Here is an 8,535-nt window from a genome sequence, read left to right as displayed (position 1 = left end):
CTCCCTCCTTTTCAAAAATTCTTTTAATTGATTAATTATTTTAAATTTTAATTTTAATTTCCTCTCTTAATTTTTGAAAATTACTAACTCTTTTTCAAAATTAATTTTCGAATTCTCTCCCTCTCATCTCCTTCTATTTATTTATTTATTTACTAACACTTCTCTTCATCTCAAAGAATCTGAACCTATCTTCACCCTTGTGTTTGGATTCTTACCTTTTCCTTCTTCTATTTCCTTCTTCTTCTACTAACATAAAGGAATCTCTCTACTGTGGTAAAGAGGATCCCTATTATTATTTTCTGTTCCCTTCTTTTTGATATGAGCAGGAGCAAGGACAATAATACTCTTGTTGAAGCAGATCCTGAACCTGAAAGGACTCTGAAGAGGAAACTAAGAGAAGCTAAATTACAACAGTCCAGAGACAACCTTACAGAAATTTTCAAAAAAGAAGAGGAGATGGCAGCCGAAAATAATAATGCAAGGAGGATGTTTGGTGATTATACTACACCTACTTCCAAGTTTGATGGAAGAAGCATCTCAATCCCTGCCATTAGAGCAAACAATTTTGAGCTGAAACCTCAACTAGTTGCTCTACTGCAACAGAACTGCAAGTTCTATGGACTTTCATCAGAAGATCTCTACTAGTTTTTAACTGAGTTCTTGCAGATCTGTGAGACTGTTAAGACTAATGGAGTAGATTCTGAAGTCTACAGGCTCATGCTTTTCCCCTTTGTTGTAAGAGACAGAGCTAGAATATGGTTGGATTCCCAACCTAAAGATAGCCTGGACTCCTGGGATAAGCTGGTCGCGGCCTTCTTGGCTAAGTTCTTTCCTCCTCAAAAGCTGAGCAAGCTTAGAGTGGATGTTCAGGCCTTCAAACAAAAAGATAGTGAATTCCTCTATGAAGCTTGGGAAAGATACAAGCAGATGACCAAAAAGTGTCCTTCTGACATGCTTTCAGAGTGGACCATTCTGGATATATTCTATTATGGTCTATCTGAGTTCTCTAAGTTGTCATTGGACCATTCTGCAGGTGGATCCATTCACCTAAAGAAAATGCCTGCAGAAGCTCAAGAACTTATTGACATGGTTGCAAATAACCAATTCATGTACACGTTCGAGAGGAATTCCGTGAATAATGGAACGCCTCAGAGGAAGGGAGTTCTTGAAATTGATGCTCTGAATGCCATATTGGCTCAGAACAAAATGTTGACTCAGCAAGTCAACATGATTTCTCAAAGTCTGAATGGATGGCAAAATGCATCCAACAGTACTAAAGAGGCATCTTCTGAAGAAGAAGCTTATGATCCTGAGAACCCTGTAATGGCTGAGGTAAATTACATGGGTGAACCTTATAGAAACACCTATAATTCTTCATGGAGAAATCATCCAAATTTCTCATGGAAGGATCAACAAAAGCCTCAACAAGGCTTTAATAATGGTGGAAGAAATAGGCTTAGCAATAGCAAGCCTTTTCCATCATCTTCTCAGCAACAGACAGAGAATTTTGAGCAGAGCACCTCTAATTTAGCAAACTTAGTCTCTGATATGTCTAAGGCCACTTTAAGTTTCATGAGTGAAGCAAGGTCCTTCATAAGAAATTTGGAGGTACAAGTAGGCCAGCTGAGTAAGAAAATCACTGAAACTCCTTCTAGCACCTTCCCAAGCAACACTGAAGAGAATCCAAAAAGAGAGTGCAAGGCCATTGACATAATCAACATGGCCGAACCTAAGGAGGAAGGAGAGGACGTGAAACCCAATGAGGAAGACCTCATGGGACGTCTCTCAAGCAAGAAGGAGTTCCTTATTGAGGACCTAAAGGAATCTGAGGCTCACATAGAGACCATAGAGATTCCATTAAACCTCCTTCTGCCATTCATAAGCTCTGAAAACTATTCTTCCTCTGAAGAGGATGAAGATGTAACTGGAGAGCAAGTTGCTCAATATCTAGGAGCCATCATGAAGCTGAATGCCAAATTGTTTGGTAATGAGACTTGGGAAGATGAACCTCCCTTGCTAATTAATGAACTAGATACATGGATTCTCAAACTTTACCTCAAAAGAGACAAGATCCTGGCAAATTCTTAATACCATGTACCATAGGCACCATGACCTTTGAGAAGGCTCTGTGTGACCTAGGGTCAGGCATAAATCTTATGCCACTCTCTGTAATGGAGAAGCTGGGAATCATTGAGGTATAACCTACCATATTCTCATTACAAATGGTAGACAAGTCAATAAGACAAGCTTATGGATTGGTAGAGGACGTGTTGGTAAAGGTTGAAGGCCTTTACATCCCTGCTGATTTCATAATCTTAGACACTAGGAATGAGGAGGATGAATGCATCATCCTTGGAAGACCTTTCCTAGCCACAGCAGGAACTGTGATAGATGTTAACAGAAGAGAATTAGTCCTTCAATTCAATAGGTACTACCTTGTGTTTAAGACCCAAGGGTGTTCTTCTTTAACAATGGAGAGGAAGCATGATCAGCTTCTCTCAATACAGAGTCAAACAGAGCCCCCACAATCAAACTCTAAGTTTGGTGTTGAATCCCCACATTCAAACTCTAAGTTTGGTGTTGGGAGTCTACAACATTGACCTGATCACCTTTGAGGCTCCATGAGAGCCCACTGTCAAGCTAGTGACATTAAAAAAGCGCTTATTGGGAGGCAACCCAATTTTTATTTATCTTATTTTATTTTATTTTTATTTTATTTCTTCTTTATGTTTTATTAGGTTCATGATCATGTGGAGTCACAAAATAAATACTAAAATTAAAAACAAAATCAAAAATAGAAAAAGAAAAAGCACACTCAAAAACGCCAATACGGAGCATATGGCTGGCGTTCAACACCAGAACAGAGCATGGATCTGGCGTTGAACGCCAGAACAAGCAACATCCTGGCGTTTAAACGCCAGGAATACACCCTGAGGAGAGCTGGCACTAAACGCTAGAAACAAGCATGGAACTGGCGTTCAATGCCAGAAACATGCTGCAAATGGGCGTTGAACGCCCAAAACAAGCATAAAGCTGGCGTTCAATGCCATAAACAAGCATCAACCTGGCGTTGAATGCCAGGATTCCATAGAGAGGGCATTTTACATGCCTCATTGGTGCAGGGATGTAAATCCTTAACACCTCAGGATCTGTGGACCCCACAGGATCCCCACCTACCTTCAAAATTTAAAATCTCTTTCCCCAAAACACAATCCAATAAACACTCTTCCCCAAAACCCTTCACCAATCACCTCAATCTCTCTTCCCTATCACCTCTTCACCACTCACATTCATCTACTCTTCCTAAACCCCACCTACCTTCAAAATTTAAAATCTCTTTCCCACCCAAACCCACCCTAAATAGCCGAAACCACACACTTCTCCCTTTTCTCCATATTTTCTTCTTCTTCTTCTTCTTCTTCTTCTTTCTTCTCTTGCTCGAGGGTGAGCAATATTCTAAGTTTGGTGTGGTAAAAGCATAGCTTTTTGTTTTTCCATAACCATTCATGGCACCTAAGGCCAGAGAAACCTCTAGAAAAGGGAAAGGGAAGACAAAAGCTTCCACCTCCGAGTCATGGGAGATGGAGAGATTCATCTCCAAAACCCATCAAGACCATTTCTATGATGTTGTGGCCAAGAAGAAGGAGATCCCTGAGATCCCTTTCAAACTCAAGAAAAATGAGTATTCGGAGATCCGACATGAGATCCTAAGAAGAGGTTGGGAAGTTCTGACCAACACCATTCAACAAGTTGGAATCTTAATGGTTCAAGAGTTCTATGCCAATGCATGGATTACTAGGAACCATGATCAAAGTGTGAACCCGAATCCAAAGAATTATCTTACAATGGTTCGGGGAAATACTTAGATTTTAGTCCGAAAAATGTAAGGTTGGCATTCAACTTGCCCATGATGCAAGGAGATGCACGTCCCTACACTAGAAGTGTCAACTTTGATCAAAGGTTGGACTAAGTCCTTATGGACATATGAGTGGAAGGAGCTCAATGGAAAAGAGACTCCAAAGGCAAGCCGGTTCAATTAAGAAGACTGGACCTCAAGCCTGTGGCTAGAGGATGGTTGGAGTTCATCCAACGCTCCATCATCCCCACTTGCAACCGATCTGAAGTTACTGTGGATCGGGCCATCATGATCCATAGCATCATGAATGGAGAGAAAGTAGAAGTTCATGAAGTCATCTCCCTTGAATTCTACAAAATAGCCGAAAAGTCCTCCACCATGGCAAGGCTAGCTTTTCCTTATCTTATTTGCTATCTATGTTACTCAGCTGGAGTTATCATAGAAGGAGACATCCCCATTGAGGAGGATAAGCCCATCACTAAGAAGAGGATGAAGCAAACAAGAGAGCCCACTCATGGATCCCAAGAGACGCATAAGGAAGCTCATCACCAAGAAATCCCGGAGATGCCTCAAGGGATGCACTTTCCTCCTAACAACTATTGGGAACAACTCAACACTTCTCTCGAAGATTTGAGTTACAATATGGATCAATTAAGGGTGGAACATCAAGAGCACTCTATCATTCTCCATGAAATTAGAGAAGATCAAAGAGCAATGAGGGAGGAGCAACAAAGGCAAGGAAGAGACATAGAAGAGCTCAAGGACATCATTGGTTCTTCAAGAAGAAAGCGCCACCATCAATAAGGTGGACTCATTCCTTGTTCTTATTTCTCTATTGTTTTCTTTTCGGTTTTTATGCTATATGTTTATTTATGTTTTGTGTCTCTACTTCATGATCATTAGTATTTAGTAACTATGTCTTAAGGCTATGAATAAATCCATAAATCTTTCATCTCTCTTAAATGAAAAATGTTTTAATATAAAAAGAACAAGAAGTGCATAAGTTTTGAATTTATCCTTGAATTTAGTTTAATTATATTGATGTGGTGACAATACTTTTTGTTTTCTGAATGAATGCTTGAACAGTGCATATTTTTGATCTTGTTGTTTATGAATGTTAAAATTGTTGGCTTTTGAAAGAATGATGAACAAAGAGAAATGCTATTGATAATCTGAAAAATCATGAAATTGATTCTTGAAGTAAGAAAAAGCAGTGAAAAAGCAAAAGCTTACGAAAAAAAATTTTGGCGAAAAAAAATTTAGAAAGAAAAAGAAAAATCAAACAGAAAAAGCCAATAGCCCTTAAAACCAAAAGGCAAAGGTAAAAAGGATCTAAGGCTTTGAGCATCAATGAATAGGAGGGCCCAAGGAAATAAAATCCAGGCCTAAGCGGCTAAATCAAGCTGTCCCTAACCATGTGCTTGTGGCATGCATGTCCAAGTGAAAAGCTTGAGACTGAGTGGTTAAAGTCATGATCCAAAGCAAAAAGAGTGTGCTTAAGAGCTCTGGACACCTCTAACTGGGGACTTTAGCAAAGCTGAGTCACAATCTGAAAAGGTTCACCCAATCATGTGTCTGTGGCATTTATGTATCCGGTGGTAATACTGGAAAACAAAGTGCTTAGGGCCACGGCCAAGACTCATAAAAGTAGCTGTGTTCAAGAATCAACATACTTAACTAGGAGAATTAATAACACTATCTGAAATTCTAAGTTCCTAGAGATGCCAATCATTCTAAACATCAAAGGAAAAAGTGAGATGCCAAAACTGTTCAGAAGCAAAAAGCTACAAGTCCCACTCATCTAATTGGAACTAATATTCATTGATATTTTGGGATTCATAGTATATTCTCTTCTTTTTATCCTATTTGATTTTCAGTTGCTTGGGGACAAGCAACAATTTAAGTTTGGTGTTGTGGTGAGCGGATAATTTATACGCTTTTTGGCATTATTTTTAGGTAGTTTTTAGTAGGATATAGTTATTTTTAGGGATGTTTTCATTAGTTTTTATGCTAAATTCACATCTCTGGACTTTACTATGAGTTTGTGTGTTTTTTCAGTGATTTCAGATATTTTTTGGCTAAAATTGAGGGACTTGAGCAAAACTCTGATAAAAGGCTGACAAAGGACTGCTGATGCTGTTGGATTCTGACCTCCCTGCACTCGAAATATATTTTCTGGAGCTACATAACTCCAAAAGGCACGTTCTTAACGGCGTTGGAAAGTAGACATTTAGAGCTTTCCAGCAATATATAATAGTCCATACTTCATTCGAGATTAGATGATGTAAACTGGCGCTCAACGCCAGTTCCATGTTGCATTCTGGAGTCAAACGCCAGAAGCACGTCACGAACCAGAGTTAAATACCAAAAACACATTACAACTTGGCGTTCAACTCCAAAAGAAGCCTCTACACGTGTAAAGCACAAGCTCAGCCCAAGCACACACCAAGTGGGCCTCGGAAGTGGATTTATGCATCAATTACTTACTTCTGTAAACCCTAGTAGCTAGTCTAGTATAAATAGGACATTTTACTATTGTACTAGGTGTCTTTGATTGTCTAGTCTTTTGACCATTCGGTCTTTTGATCATTCATGAGGGCTGGCCATTCGGCCATGCCTGGACCATCACTTATGTATTTTCAACGGTAGAGTTTCTACACACTATAGATTAAGGGTGTGGAGCTCTGCTGTACCTCGAGTTTTAATGCAATTACTACTATTTTATATTCAATTCAGTTTATTCCTATTCTAAGATATTTGTTGCACTTCACCATGATGAATGTGATGATCTTTGACACTCATCATCATTCTCACCTATGAACGCGTGACTGACAACCACCTCCGTTCTACCTTAGACCAAGCGCATATCTCTTGGATTCCTTAATCAGAATCTTCGTGGCATAAGCTAGAATTGATGGCGGCATTCATGAGAATCTGGAAAGTCTAAACCTTGTCTGTGGTATTCCGAGTAGGATTCAGGGATTGAATGACTGTGACGAGCTTCAAACTCGCGATTGTTGGGCGTGATGACAAACGCAAAAGAATCAATGGATTCTATTCTGACATGATCGAGAACCGACAGATGATTAGCTGTGCCGTGACAGAGCATTTGGACCTTTTTCACTGAGAGAATGGGATGTAGCCATTGACAACAGTGATGCTCTACATACAGCTTGCCATGGAAAGGAGTAAGAAGGATTGAAAGTATGAAAGTAGTATGTTGCAGAGATCCAAAAGGAACACAACATCTCCATACACTTATCTGAAATTCTTACCAATGATTTACTGGTGCACGAAATTGTGATCATCAATGGCGCCATCAACATGGTACGCTCAATTTCAATCTCAACTCTTTATCACAACTTCGCACAACTAACTAGCAAGTGCACTGGGTCGTCCAAGTAATAAACCTTACGCGAATAAGGGTTGATCCCACGGAGATTGTTGGTATGAAGCAAGCTATGGTCATCTTGTAAATCTCAGTCAGGCAGATTCAAATGGTTATGGAAGATTTATGAATAAAGCATAAAATAAAGATAAAGATACTTATGTAATTCATTGGTGAGAATTTCAGATAAGCGTATGGAGATGCTTTGTCCCTTTCGTCTCTCTGCTTTCCTACTGTCTTCATCCAATCCTTCTTACTCCTTTCCATGGCAAGCAGTATGTTGGGCATCACCATTGTCAGTGGCTACAGTCCCATCCTCTCAGTGAAAATGTTCAACGCGCTCTGTCACAGCACGGCTAATCATCTGTCGGTTCTCAATCAGGTTGGAATAGAATCCATTGATTCTTTTGCGTCTGTCACTAACGCCCAGCCTTCAAGAGTTTGAAGCTCGTCACAGTCATTCAATCCTTGAATCCTACTCAGAATACCACAGACAAGGTTTAGACCTTCCGGATTCTCTTGAATGCCGCCATCAATTCTAGCTTATACCACGAAGATTCTGATTAAGGAATCCAAGAGATAAATATTCAAGCCTTGTTTGCTTATAGAACGGAAGTGGTTGTCAGGCACGCGTTCATAAGTGAGAATGATGATGAGCGTCACATAATCATCACATTCATCATGTTCTTGGGTACGAATGAATATCTTAGAACAAGAACAAGCCGAATTGAATAGAAGAACAATAGTAATTGCATTAATACTCGAGGTACAGCAGAGCTCCACACCTTAATCTATGGTGTGTAGAAACTCCACCGTTGAAAATACATAAGAACAAGGTCTAGGCATGGCCGTGAGGCCAGCCCCCAAAACGTGATCAAAAGATTCAAATATCTAAAGATGATCAAAGATCCAAAGATGAAAATACAATAGCAAAAGGTCCTATTTGTAGAGAACTAGTAGCCTAGGGTTTACAGAAATGAGTAAATGACATAAAAATCCACTTCCGGGCCCACTTGGTGTGTGCTTGGGCTAAGCATTAAAGTTTTCATGTGTAGAGACTTTTCTTGGAGTTAAACGCCAGCTTTTGTGCCAGTTTGGGCGTTTAACTCCCATTCTTTTGTTTGATTCAATTATTTTTCCATACTTTGGTTAGCATCCTTGGTTTCTTGTAGCATTTCCTTAAATTCTGCCCGTTGTTCTGTTAGACAACATAATTGCTTATTGAGTTCAGTAACTTGTTCTGGAGGACTAAGTTCAGTGGATACTACCTTAGCTTCTTCTTTCATGGAGG

General features: G+C 39.6%; 1 non-coding gene across 1 annotated transcript; it reads right to left on the bottom strand.

The window, feature by feature from the left end:
- Window positions 1-849: 849 nt before the first annotated feature.
- On the bottom strand, window positions 850-957 carry LOC130958568 (small nucleolar RNA R71). The gene has a single exon (XR_009077681.1). It is a non-coding gene; the product is annotated as a small nucleolar RNA R71 (small nucleolar RNA).
- Window positions 958-8,535: the final 7,578 nt, after the last annotated feature.

This window comes from Arachis stenosperma, chromosome 10, assembly GCF_014773155.1.
Source record: "Arachis stenosperma cultivar V10309 chromosome 10, arast.V10309.gnm1.PFL2, whole genome shotgun sequence".
Lineage (NCBI taxonomy): Eukaryota > Viridiplantae > Streptophyta > Magnoliopsida > Fabales > Fabaceae > Arachis > Arachis stenosperma.
The sequence above is the reverse complement of the archived record's forward strand: the minus strand, read 5'-3'. Positions and strand labels throughout refer to the sequence as shown.